Genomic DNA, 15,138 nt, shown 5'->3' with positions numbered 1-15,138 from the left:
CACCACAACTAGAGAGAAGCCCACGTGCCACAACGAAGAGGCCAGGCACCTCTTTGTTGATCTTCACATGAAGATCCCAACACAGCCAAAAATAAAAACAAATAAATAAATATTTTTAAAATATAAAAAATAAAATAAAATCCCTAATCCCATAGAGCTTACAATACTGCATATATATTCCTGGAGAAAATAAGTAAAATAAAATATATGTTATGTATATGGTGGTACTTGCTATGGATGAAAATTAAGAAGGGAAGTTGTTAGAGAATGTTGCAAGGGATGTTGTAACTTTAGATAGAATGGTTAGGGTACTTACCTTTACTATGTAACATCCTTCAGGGTTAAAAGGTTACCAGGGTTTGTATCCAGAAGAACCTCTATATACATATTCAATTGTGTTTCACCAAATCTACTACCAAAATATTTCATATAAATTGATGGCTTTCTCTAGTTTTGATTTTTCTAATTTTTCTATTTTTAATTCTTGTTGAAGTATAGATAAGACAAAGACATTTTCAGTCTTTATAAAAAGTTTCTATATGGTATAGCTGATGAATCATTCACTCATTGTACAAACTTATTGAGTACCTACTATGTGGCAGACATCATTACAATATATTGATGAGGATACTTTCAGTTGCATATAAAAATAAACGTGAGTCAAAATAGCTTAAAAATAAAAGAGATGTTTTGGCTCACGCAACTGAAATGTGCAGAGATGGAGCTAGTTTTGGGCTGGGTTTGATCCGGTAGCTCAGTGATGTCAAAAAAGGAACCTATTCTCTTGCCATCTAGTGTTCTGCTCTGTTTTCTGTTGTTTCTGCATCATCCTGTACTGGTCCAATGATGGCTGCCAGCTGCTCCCAGAGAGAGTTTCATTGCCTCATAATTCCCAGCAAAATTTTGAGAATCATTGTGATTGGGCCAGCTTGGGTCACGTGTTCACTTTTGAGCCAATACTGTGACCAGCAGAAGAAATACAGTGACTGGAAATAAGAAATACAGCCCAGGTCATGTGTGTCACCCCTGGAACCACAGTTGTAGTTAGCCTCTCTGGAGCCACATGCTCTACAAATGGAAAATGGACCTTATTGAGAAGGAAGAATTTGGGAATAAATGCCAAGAATATAGTGTTCATTACATCTGAATTCAGGATTTAAAGATGAATGAAATTGGCATCATTCCTGCCTTCAAATAATTTTTTTCTAATTGTTCCTAAATTTTTCCAAACCATTTATTCATGTGGCTCTTTTCCTTCTTCTTATTCATTTTTTTTGTTTGTTTTTTGTTTTGTTTGTTTTTTGCAGTACACGGGCCTCTCACTGTTGTGGCCTCTCTCATTGCGGAGCACAGGCTCCGGACGTGCAGGCTCAGCGGCCATGGCTCACAGGCCTAGCTGCTCCGCGGCATGTGGGATCTTCCCGGACCAGGGCACGAACCCATGTCCCCTGCATCGGCAGGCGGACTCTCAACCACTGCGCCACCAGGGAAGCCCTTCTTATTCATTTTTGAACCCAATAGAAATATAGTTTGAGATGGGTAATAAATATTTAATAAATACATAAATAAGAGAATATTCATGTGGTGTGTCTTCCTGTCCAGAATCTAAGATATATATTCAGCTAGCTCCATGTGACCTGGTTCTCTGAAGCCTATGCTATGTGGCTCTAAGAAAGCAAAGGATCATCATCAGGGAAATACAAATCAAAACCACAGCACGATTGTCACCTCAAGCCCAATAGAATGGCTATTATCAAAAAGATGAGACATAACAAGTGTTGGCTAGGATGCGTAAAAAAGGGAATCCCTGTGCATTGTTGGTGGGCATGTAAACTGGTATAGCCACTGTGGAGAACAGTATGGAGGTTCCTCAAAAAATTAAAAATAGAGGGATTTCCCTGGTGGCACAGTGGTTAAGAATCCATCTGCCAATGCAGGCGACATGGGTTTGAGCCCTGGTCCAGGAAGATCCCACATGCAGCAGAGCAACTAAGCCCGTGTGCCACAACTACTGAGCCTGTGCTCTACAGCGCCCGAGCCACAACTACTGAGTCCACATGCCACAACTACTGAAGCCCACAAGCGTAGAGCCTGTGCTCCACAACAAGAGAAGCCACCACAATGAGAAACCTGTGCACTGCAACCAACAGTAACCCCCGCTCACTGCAACTAGAGAAAGCCCACGCAGCAATGAACACCCAACACAGCCAAAAATAAATAAATAAATAAATAATTTATTTATTTATTTATTTATTTGCGTTACGCGGGCCTCTCACTGTTGTGGCCTCTCCCGTTGCAGAGCACAGGCTCCGGATGCACAGGCTCAGCGGCCATGGCTCACGGGCCTAGCCGCTCCGCGGCATGTGGGATCTTCCCGGACCGGGACATGAACCCATATCCCCTGCATCGGCAGGCGGACTCTCAACCACTGCGCCACCAGGGAAGCCCTAAATTTATTTTTAAAAATTAAAAATAGAGCTACCATATAATCCAGCAATTTCATTTTTGGGTATTTATTCAACTAAAACTAAAACACTAATTTAAAAAGTTACACGTATCCCCATGTTCATTGTAACATTATTTACAATAGCCAACAACATAAGTGTCCATTAACAGATGAATGGGTAAATGTATATATACAATTCATGTATACACACACGCACTTTGCACACATACACACCACATACAATGGAATATTATTCAGCCATAAAAGAATGAAATCTTGCCATTTGTGATAACATAAGTGGACCTCAAGGGCATTGTGCTAAGTGAAATAAGTCAGAGAAAGACAAATACTGTATGATCTTACTTACATGTGGAACCTAACACAAAACAAAAAATAATCAAGCTCATAGATACAGAGAAGAGATTGGTGGTTGCCAGAGGTAGGAGGGGTAGGGTGGGAAAAATAGGTGAAGGGGGTCAAAAGGTAAAACTTCTAGTTATAAAATAAATAAGTCCTGGAAATGTAATGTACAGAATAGGGACTATAGTTAATAATACTGTATCGCATATTTGAAAATTGCTAGGAGAGTAGATCTTAAAATTCTTGTCACAAAACAACAAGGACCTCCTGTATAGCACATATTCAATATCTTGTAATAACCTATAATGGAAAAGAATCTGAAAAAGAATAGATAAATATATATATAATATATATGTGTGTGTATAACTGAATAACTTTGCTGTACACCTGAAACATTGTAAATCAACTATATTTCCATTTTTAAAAAGTTCTCATCACAAGGAAACAAAGTTTGTAACTGTGTAAGGGGACAGATGTTAACTAGACTTATTACAGTGATCATTTCCCCATGTGTACAAATATCAAATCATTATGTTGTATACCTGAGACTAATATAATATATGTCAATTACAGCTCAATTTAAAAAATTAATTAATGAATCCCCCTCCCCCCAAAAAAAAGCAATGCCCTTAAGATAACACCTCTTCCTATCTTGGACTAAAGAAGGAAGACCCTTCTCTGGCTGGGAACATTCAACTGGGAGTTGACTCTAGAAACTACAGATTCTGCTGGAGTCCTTAACACATTTTTAGCAAAACAGGAATTGGGGCTGGCTCACGAACCACAGCAGACCGGGAACAACTGAGGATTCTCTGTTTCATATAGCCTTAAGTTAGCTGCATTGGCCTAGCAGAGAAAAGCCTGATCCCCTGGGGTTGTAGTACAAAAAGAACTAGGAAAACTCAGAAGGGTGTTGGAAACTGGGGAGTGGTGACAGGCCAGCCAACAATCACATGCAATCACTTGAGGCAGAAGAGATGGAGAAATTGCACGAAATGGCTGCAAACAGTGAAATTGTGGATATCAGGCAGAATCCTAGGGAGAGTCCCAGGACAGTATGGGGGGCTGTGTCTGTGACATCCTCCCATTGCCAAGTGCAATGACATTGCCTTCAGTGGCCACACAGCAAATGTAGAGGGAATAACCTAGGTTAATCAAACTATTAGTTTTATTGTTATGGAGGGAATGGACCTCAAAATCCACAACTGGTTGCTCAACGTAAAAAAAAAACCCTTATCTCCTGCCACTCCATAAATAATCACCACCCATGTGAAACTAAACAGGAAATGAAAAAGCTTGGTTCATCCCTGGAGAGACGCCGCGGATGTGCAGTGTCAGAGCTGCCGTTGCAGCATGGATCAATGACTCGTGGCCAGGTGCTCTGGTTGGTTACCATGCCCTCGGGGACAGAAAATAAGGTACAGTACCTGACTGTGAACTGCCTTTTAGCACTTCACAAGCTGAATGGAATCCATGTGGGAGGTAAACTGTTGTCTCTGAGCAGCTTTCAGCACCCTATCTGATGTCTGCTTTAGTTTCGTATCATGTTTTCCAAGCTGAACGCTGTTTTAGTGTGGATTTGGTGGGAATCTGTTCCCACAAAATCATGGGCCAATGTTTCCTCCTACATTCTTTGACTTCGATGTATCAATGAATACAGTTGTCTTGTGTGAAACGCTATTTCCATTTGACACGTTCTTCTTCCTTCCTAGCTCCCTTTCAAATAATAACAGCAGTGACCAGGTATTTAGTGTTTTCTACGTGTCAGATCGTGTCCTCAACGCTTTACATGGACTATCTTGTTTTCTTCTTACTAAAGCTCGAATACCCAAGAGCTATGATTCTCATTTTTCAAACGAGGGAACTAAGTTTGAGAGTTTAAGTGACTTGCCCAATGTCATGTCACTAAGAAATATTTACCTTGAGATCTTTGTAACTTAAAATCTACAACTTTGGGAGAGTGGAGTACTTCCTAAAAGGCTGCCCGCATAGAATCACTGTTTCTTTTACTCCTAACACCTGGAGTTTGCTTTTTTTTCCTGAGGCAAGAGGCAGCTGTGTTGACTCACCCCCACCTGCCATTCCATCACTTATTTGTGTTATCAATACCCCCAAATTGCCCCATCTGGACTCTCGGCCCTCTTGATCGCTACTCTGTTTGGAATCAGTCAGTATAATACTTGGCTGATGACTTTGACCAAGAGCTTTGAGCGCCTTTGCTAATTCAGCTCTTGCCAGAGTATTCTAACTGCCCACCCGTGGAATTCTTGGCTCCTAGAAATAATTTAGAATGTCTAGAAAGTGCAAGTGCCACAACGGATAGTGCCACAGGTTGCATTAAAGACCCTCATCCGTGGAACATTCACATCCATGAACTTTGTTCAAGCTCTCCTTCACTCCTTATGTACTCAGGGGTAGTAGCCACTGAGACGAGGCTATGCCCCCCTTCTTATCATCCAAGCATGTTTAATGTCACATTTATAATGATAAATGAACATCGATAAGACTACACACTTCCATGAAATTTTAGGAGCTAAGTTATTGTGTGGAGTCAGGAGAATATAGTCACAATATGCAGTTAAGTGAAATAAAGTAAGACAGAACAGTAAGTAAAGTAAGTTCCCATTTTAAAAAATGTGTTTATTTACATGTGTGAATAGGGAAAAAAATAACTGGAAGCATTTGGAATACTGACTTGTATGTGCCTCTCTCCATAGTTTTTCTAGAGTATTGTGTTCATATTGTTTCCTTTTAAGCGTTGCATTTACAATCTGGGACAAAAACTGGCCTCTTAATTTATCATTTAGAACTAGTAGTGCTCCAGCTTTGGGATATTATCTTTAAAAAGTATAGTTCGTTGCGGTTGAGTTCTACTCTTTCTTGTTTGTTTTTTTGTTGGTGTCATCAATGTTTTTAGATGTTTTGTATTTCTAAGAAACTCTTTCAATCCTGAAGAGTAAAACACACCCACACCCCCAAAATAAACCAAGAGCTTCTTTCAATGTGCTGGAACTGTTCTTGAAACAGATTAATGCTCTAGAAGATGAGTAAGGAATTTGGCTTCTGGCCACATGACTGATTGGGAGATCCACGATACTCTCCTGCTACAGACCACCTGGGTCCAGAAATAGACAGACCTGGAGCAACCAGGAGCGGTGGAATACCGGTAGGGCTGGGGAAAAGGATGATGGGTCTATGTTTTGCTATGTTTTGAATGTTAGAAGTGTACGTAGGCTTTAATGGTCAGATCACATACACAGAGGATAAAATGATTTTGATTTCTTCACGTTGAGTACCAGACCAACAAGTAACAAAGCTCCGAAAAGGTTTCTTGTAAAGAGTTTCAGCATTGAAATCTTTTAGAAATACTATATATAAAATGAATGTATACATTCTAATTTACTTTTAATTTCATAATGGCACATTATTAGTCTATTCAACAAATATTTTTTGAATACATACCAAGTGCCAGGCTCTCTGCAAAGCAGTGAACAAAATAGACAAGGTCCCTACCCTCACAGGCTTATAGTTTAGACCTGTGCTCATCAATAAATATGGTAGTTACTGGGCATGTGTGGCTACTGATCACTTTAATATGTGGCTAGTCCAAATTGAAATGTCCTATAAAATGCATAGCGTATAGGGCTTCCCTGGTGGCGCAGTGCTTGGGAGTCCGCCTGCCGATGCAGGGGACGCGGGTTCGTGCCCCGGTTCGGGAGGATCCCACATGCCGCGGAGCGGCTGGGCCTGTGAGCCATGGCCGCTGAGCCTACGTGTCCGGAGCCTGTGCTCCGCAGTGGGAGAGGCCACAACAGTGAGAGGCCCGCGTATCACACAAAAAAAACAAAAAACAAAAAAAAATGCATACTGTATAAATATATAAAATGCATACTGGACTTTAAACAATTGATATGGAAAAAAGTTATATATCTCAACTTTTTATATTGACTACATGTTGAAATGATAATAGTTTGGGTATATTGGGGGAAAGTAAATATATTAAAATTCACTTCATCTGTTTCTCTTTACTTTTTTAATGTGGTGACTAGAAAAATTTTAATTACATATTCAACTTATGTTATATTTCCGTTGGACAACGCTGGTCTAGACCAAGGGTTCTCAAAACTCCCTGTGCTCATAATTATATGAGAAGCTTTAAAAATACAGATCCCCAGACTCCAACCCCTAGAGATTCTTATTCTGTCTGGGCTGGGGCTCTAGTGCTGGCATTTCTTTTTAAAGCTCCAAGTGAGACAATGTGCAGCTGTTCCAGGGGCTGAAAGAGACACAGAGTCTACCGAGCCTCTGCCCCAGCCATCTGGGAGATAACCACCTTGCCACTCTCTGATGACCATCCTCCCTGTTTGTGGTAGTTTTAAAATATGTCCATAAATTGATACCTCTCTCTTCAAGAGGTGGAGCTTACTTTCCCTCTTCTGTGTGAACAGGACTTAAGGACCGGCTGCTAACAAATGTGGCCAAAGTGATGACATGTGACTTGAAACTAGGTCATAAAAGGTATTGTGGCTTCCTCCTCCCTCTCTCTGTCTCTGTCTCTGTCTCTGTCTTTCTCTCTCATCACTTATCCTGGGAGAAGCTTGCTGCCATGTTGTGAGGGCACTCAAGCAGCCCTACAGAGAGGTCCACAGGGTGAAGAACAAAGGCCTTCTGCCGACAGCCAATAGAAACTTGCCAGGTAGATGTACGAACCACCTTGGAAGGATCATTTAACCCCAGCCAGACCTTCAGATGACTGCAGCCCTGACTGACGTCTTGACTGTAAACTCAAGAGAAACTCTGAGCCAGAACTACCCCGCTAATAAATTGCTCCCAAATTTTTGACCCACATAGGCGGAATGAGATAATAAATGTTTCTTGTTTTAAGTTACTAAGCTTTAGGGTAATTTTGGTACAGCAATAAATACCTCACATGCTGTGGCACCGGCCTCGCTGTTCCTCACCATTGCCACACCAGGGCCATTTGCCAATGTGAGTAGCCCCAGAAGCTCAGAACCATTTGAGAGAGCGCTGCAGGGCGCTCCCTTTCAAGGTGAGCGTCCAGTGACCACAGACAACCTTGCTTGAGCACCCAGAGAGGCACCTCAGTGCTGGCACCAGTGATCACACGGTCCAGCTGCCTGGGAGCCACAAACAAAGCTGTAGCTTTGATGCCTTGCTGGTGGTTACACAGCATGGCACTTGGTGAAAATATACCAGGACAACTTTCTGTGTCCTTGGACCTCTGCTATGGGCATGAAATTTAGTGTGTCTCTACCTTCCTCTCCAATCTGTTTTCACGTTCCTCAGTCTCCATCCTAAAACAAAATTCACCTTCGAAAACAGGGCTGCTTAGAAACACGCACGCATCGTGCCCATTTCTACTCCTGATGGCAGTCTCCTCTGCCCCAGCCCTTTCTCACTCCCACCTACGTTCTCAGACCCACAGCTACACCTGCCTACGATTACGGTCTTTCAGGTACTTCTGGTATTATTATACATCTCCACTTCCCTTTGCCTCCCCCCGGTAATCCCACCGTCCACATCCCCTACAGTCCCTGGCACAAAAACAGTCCTCTGGAGGAAAGAGTACAATGCACACTTCTACACTTTTCTCCCTGGAGGAAGCAATAAGGAAAGTGTCTTTGTCAACTGTAGAAAGAGCTATTGTAGATTTGTGGTCTTGGTCAAGAAATTCTGCACTAGTTCGTTTGGTAATAACGACAACAGTAAAGTAATAATGCTTAACTTCCTTTTCTAACACCATTATTTTATGTTAAATTCCTTCAACATGAAGTTCTTTAAGATTTATAAGGTAAAAAGTTAGTTTCAACTCACTGGATCCCCCAAGTTGCTCTAAAATGAACACCTAAGTATCAACATTAATCAAACGCCTCATGCCTTTCTGCAGTGCAAAAGTGGAAACAAAGATTACTTTATTCCTAAACTTTTTTTTTTTCCTCCATGTTTTTGCCTGGCTTGAAATCAGACTTGGTGTTCTATAAAGGAGCGATTAAGTACAGACTTCTGTTTTAACAGGATGTACTTAAGGCAGCCAAGAGCATTCTCCCTGCATTAAGTTGAAAGGTCTAAATCAGAAAGAAAAATTGATTTCTTGTATTGACATACGTGTCACTTATTGTTACAAGGACCTATCCATGTAAGTGTAGGACAATTCAGCCTTGCATGAATATTCAGGTTCCAACGCAAGTGCATCTGACTCCAGGCTGTTTGTGTCTGAGTCTTCCACTTTGCTGTCAGAGGTGAATTCACATTTCTGCCCCCGAAAACACACACTTTTTAAGTGTTCTTCTACCTGGTGCCTCCTTCCTACTGTCTTCCACCCCAAATAGATAATCGGTGTATTTCAAAAGGTGCCTTGTTATAGACAGGATAACTGAATGCCCACCAGCTTGCATTCTGTGCTACAAGGCTTCACTCCCTATAATAACAGACAAAGGAGGAGTCCGCTAATGATGTTTACCCACCTCGGCTTGTGTTTGTCTAATGTTTAAAGAATGGTTTTGTTATCATTAGACATTCCTGAACAATCGCTCTCTCGGAACATCAAGCACACGGAACGAGAGGTGAGGGTCAGGATGGGGGAGGGAGACGAGACAGCGAGGCTTCCTGGTCCAGCCCTCCCTGCTAGTTCAGCGCCATCTAGTGGGAGATTCCAAAGCGACTTCAGGGATGAGAAAGCTCAGCGTGGTCCTAAATTCAAGGAAGACCTTATATCCATCCTCACACATGGCATACAATCACTGTACATCTTGTGTGGCTTATACACATTTTGAATTATACGCGACAAATATTTGACCTTACTGTTTAGTCTTACTTTGTCTCTAACCTGAGATCGTTGACTCCTTAGCTCTCTCTTGATGTGCCGGCAGGGAATGCAAATAATACTAAGATAATCAAAGCGAGCAGTGCCTGGGGAAAAAAATCACAGAGAGCATTCCAAAGTTAGACAAAATAAAATAAAAACGTTCTAATATGGATTTTTATTATAGTTTTATTATCTTTAAAGGCACATTATTGTAAAATAAACTTACAAGTAAATTTTCTAGATAATTGACATTTTAAGCACCATGATGCTTAATGATATTATTTTCAGAGGAATACTGAAGAAAATTAAACGTTCCTCCATGACCCAGGGTTGTTTATTATGAACATCATTTACTACACAAAGTCCTCAAGAACAACCGTAACATGTGGAACTGTTTGCCCCACGCAAAATGGCCCCTATTCCTGTTAAGTTCTTTTGTCCTCATTTCATAGATTTTCTTCCCACTTACTTACAGCAATTCTACATTCTTATAGCACCCTGCTGCACCACATTTCTTAATTGCTTACTTATTTTAAGCTTAATGGTAGGTAATCATATAGCTAAATTTAGTAGAAGTGTATCTAAATTAAGAGTGAGACCCTCTATGACTCATCTTTGGGTAAAATGTTACCTCTCCTAATTAATGGAATCTGTAACAACACTTTTGTCTTTTTCCACATTACCCTGAGCTGTCAGATGTCTTCCAGAAAACTGAGGTGGCTGAATGAATCACATTCAAATAAGTTAAGAGCAACAGATTTTGGTATACTATTGGTTAAGGGAAATTTAACCAAAATATATATTCACACAGAAAGAGGTCCAATTCAACTGGTACAACGACTTAAGGAAATAGCATATTAGATGAGCCCGGTAGTCCTATTGTGTCGATGAAATGAAATGTCATGTCACTGAAATGTTAGTCAGTTCATGACTAATTTTTGGATTATTTCCTTTTTGAAACCAAGTGTTTAAGTGAGAGCTAGCTGGACATTCTTTCTACTTAGTCTCAGATTCCTTTTGATGGGAAGGTGTAGCAGCTGACATAAGCTGAGAAGATAGTTACTTATTATCCATGACATTCTAATCCAGTTCTAAGATGGCAAATGGCCCCCTAGAAGATGAGAATGGTTGTATGTTGCCTCTACTTGTAGGTTAGAACATTGGTTAAAACATGCTAAGAGACCAAGATCATGACTGTGACTCCCCTCCCCAGGAGTAGGTCCCATTCTGTGAGGTCTAATGTTTATATCACTTGGAGAGCTCTCTTTAAGAAAGAGAGTACAACATTACAATTAGGTAAGGAAGTAATTATTTAAGAATACTTTCAGGGCTTCCCTGGTGGCGCAGTGGTTGAGAGTCCGCCTGCCGATGCAGGGGACACGGGTTCGTGCCCCGGTCCGGGAAGATCCTACATGCCACGGAGTGGCTGGGCCCGTGAGCCATGGGAGAGGCCACAACAGTGAGAGGCCCACGTACCGCAAAAAAAAAAAAAAAAAAAAAAAGAATACTTTCAAAGAGGTGATAAATACTATAAATATCACAAAATACAAATGAACAGAATGATTTTATTAACTACCTGACACTTCTACAATATTTTTTCTACCCTCTTAACTGCATACCCTTTGATTACCTCTTTGAATGACAATTTTGTTGTACACTTTTTAATAAAAACAATGAAGTATACCTTAGTCTTTCCTCTAGCATAGGAGATTTTGGCTTGGCAAAAATTTAGAAACAATGGGAATAAGGATGCTCTCTATAAATGAAAATGTGGAAACTCTCCTGACGGATGAGCTTCACCATTTGAAGTGAGTAAACCAAGAGGATATCAGTTAATGTGGGAGGATGCAATTGGGGTTATTTTAGAAATGGTTTTGGTACCTTCAATAAAAGGAGGCAATGTAGCCCCGTTTTTAAGAGCTTGGGCCACTTTCAACTGTGTGACATTGGCAACAATCTCTCTGCACTGCACTTTACTAATATCTAACTCATGAAGTTGTTGGGAGGATTCAATGAGAAAGTAAATGTAACATACTTAATGCAGGGCTTGTTTTGTTGTTGTTTAACTTTGTTTCTGAATTGTTTTGCCTTGAATATTAACAGTGGTAAAAAAAAAAAATTAAAGTAAAAATAAAAAACTCCCCCCAAGTGTTGCTGAGCCACAGTCAAGGTTGGAAACTACCACATGTGTACCAGGAATTTAGTCACTTTGATGGGAGATGACTTGGAGGTGAGGTGAGAGAGAAAACAGTAAAATAATTCCTTATACAGTGAAGAAGAAATATATTCATATTAAACCAGGCTTTACAGCCACAAAAATGATGGATTTGAAGACTCATTCAGGGCTTCCCTGGTGGCGCAGTGGTTGAGAGTCCGCCTGCCGATGCAGGGCACACGGGTTCGTGCCCTAGTCCGGGAAGATCCCACATGCCGCGTAGTGGCTGGGCCCGTGAGCCATGGCCGCGGAGTCTGCGCGTCTGCAGCCTGTGCTCCGCAATGGGAGAGGCCCGTGTACCGCAACAAAATAAATAAATAAATAAAAATAAATAAATAAAGACTCATTCAATTATGCTTCCAAATCTCAAAAAAAAAAAAAAGATTTAAAAAATGATTTAGATCAACAATATTAAAATCAAGTCAAATGTATCTGGAAATTGCCCAATTTCTATTACTCCAAGGCTGAAGTTTTTCACTATAAAACGCGCTTTTAAGGGGCCTTGAATGTGAGGCAGCACCCAGTGTTTTGTTCTCTCTGTAGGACAGGCTTGGGCGTCAGGCAGATCCATTTCTGGGTCCGAGTTTTGCTACTCACTCTCCATGTGACGTTGGGGAAATGATTAACCTCTCCAGAGTGGTTTACTTTTCTATAAAATGAGACTATGAATTGGATCTGCCATATACCTTTGCTACAAGGCTTGAACAAGAGTGAATGGCATGTTTTTAGCACAGTTCTGACACGTTCCGGTTAGCTATTATTCTCATTATCATTTTTATTATTCTTGTTCAGTTGGGAGTGTGAAGTTTTTATTTTGGCTTTTGGTTTTTGGTTTATGATAGTTTTATTTCCCCTAAGAGCTATATTGGGTTCATATATTATCTTTGGGGGCCTTCTCATTTATAACTCAACACTCTGAGGCACTGACAGAGATTTAAATACCCAGAGTGCTTAACAAAACGTAGAATGCATAGGCAGGTGTGTGTATGCATCTTCTGCTGTTTTGCATTCAATATAGCTTTAAAATTGTACTTACATATATAAGTGGCCAGAAAAATAACGAAAATGGCATAGAAATAAAAAATTAACTTCTGGAATAGTCTATAGACTATTTCTCAGAATAGTCTACTTTGGAAGTGGCCACATATTTCTATAACATATTCCAAGATGCACCTTATTAACTTGTACTTAGCTTCCTGGTGACTTGAGCTCCTTATAGGTGAAGTGGGAATAAGAAGATTGACTTAATAAGATTTACAGAGTGTCATTCATCCGATATGTTTATTAGGTGCAGCAATGAAGGAGGCAGGCATGACTCCAGCCCTCGTGGAGCTTACAGTCTAATGGGAATAGCAGAGGTTGAGTAGGGTAATGAGTGTTATGAAGGTAGAATTCAGAGGATAATGAGAGCATGCAACAGGCTAGTGTCATCTAGTCAAGAAAGTGGCATTTGCATTTGTAGCAGTTAAAGGTTATTTTGGAAAGAGGATTAGAGAGCAGGATAAAAATTGGTTACGCAGAGTAATTCAGCCATTCATTAATGTATAATACTTATTCAATAAATAACCAACAAGATGGACAAATCCCTGCCTTCATGGAGCTTACATTCTAATATATATATAATATATAGCACTCAGCACAATGCCTAGTACACGGTAGGCACTTAGTCAAAGTTAAGCACCCTTCCATAAGCCTCATGTATTCACACCCATTACCTTGTACTCGTCAAGCCTTATTGGGGCTATTCCAGCAGCAGACCCCACTCAGCCCATCTGCTGCACAGCCATCAAAGTTATCATCCAAAGACACTTATTGTTTAATGCTCTACAGGGCTATGTCTGTTTTTGGAGCATTTATTGGAGGAAATTTCATCCAGCTGTTCCACAGAACCCTAAAAATGAGATCTGTTTCTTCGTGGATTGGTTACTGTTGGCCACCCTACACCCTGTATTTGGAACACCCACTATGAGAAGGATAGAAGTTTTCTGAGCTTTGGGGGTTGGTCTTATAATAGCAAACTGAGATATGATGTGTTAGCCCTGTCAGAGCTGAAAATACATTTCCAACTTGAAATGTCTAGACCAAAGATTTGATAACCGTCTATGGGGTCACTAGGTTTCCATATGGGGTGCCAAATGATTGCAACAGATAGATAACCCAGGATCAGGCTGAATCAGTGGGAGCACACCATACAGATAGAGGCAGTGAGCTCGACCACAGTGGTAGCTGGCTAAAGCAGCCAGATTAAGTCTTCTAATCCCTAGAGTATCTTCAGCCTTTCTCAGGACAGTTTTATAACCTAGAGACTATTATTTAAAGTGTAATTTTATTTTTTACTTCTAGAATTCAGTGGCTGTTTCAATGCATAGAAAGTGGATTTTTAAATCAAATTGCTTCAAAAGTAGGTTTCATTAGGTTGCCAGAGAAGCTTCACCTTGTACCTGATTTTGTTTCTAATTTGGCTTTCCACCAAATCATTGTTATACAACAATCCTCCGTGCAACTGAGGTTGTGTGTTTATGTGTGTGTGTTTAAAAAAAAATCCCCAGCCCAGCCTTTGAAAATCATATCCACTTAAATATCTAGTTTTTAAAATGTAGTCCTTTTCTTTTTGCTTGTTATTACTGTAGTTGAAAACATATTATTTGGGGACAAGGAAAAATGAAGCTTAAAAAATATAGGGTTCTTCAAATCTCCAATTTCTTCATGGAAATTGACCTGTGATATATCTTCAGCAAATATAACATTTAGAAAAAGAACAGTTTTCTTCTTCTATCTCTGTTAGGATTCTATTGGTTGCAAGTGACGGAAAATAAAAATGACATTAGTCTAAACAAATAAAGATTTATTTGCTCACGTAACTGAAGGGTCCAAATTGAGCCAAGATTCATATTTCTTTCTCTGTTTCTTTCTCCTTTCTCAGAGCCCAAGTGATCATAATAATGCTTCCAACAGCTTCTGGGCTACATCTTTCCAGCTTCTAATTCAGAAGAAAAGAGAAACATTTTTCTCCCAGCATTCTTAGCATACTTTCTGTGGTTTGTTCTGATTGAACCCACATGGGTCACATGACTGTCCTTGAATCAGACTCTGTGGTCAGAGAGATGCAGTGTGGTGATTGGCTCATGGCAGAGTCGTATGCTTTACTCCTGGGGCTGGATGCAGAACCCTATGCAGACCACCTGAGAACAAGGTGGAGGAGGAGAAGATTGACACTCAAAGCCAAGGCTATCGCTGCAAGGAGGGGAAATGGATGTTAGAGAGATAAACATCTAATATTCACTTCAACTT

The sequence above is a fragment of the Leucopleurus acutus genome (genome assembly GCF_964270905.1).
Source record: "Leucopleurus acutus genome assembly, chromosome: 4".
NCBI classification, from domain to species: domain Eukaryota; kingdom Metazoa; phylum Chordata; class Mammalia; order Artiodactyla; family Delphinidae; genus Leucopleurus; species Leucopleurus acutus.
This window is presented reverse-complemented; position numbering follows the sequence as displayed.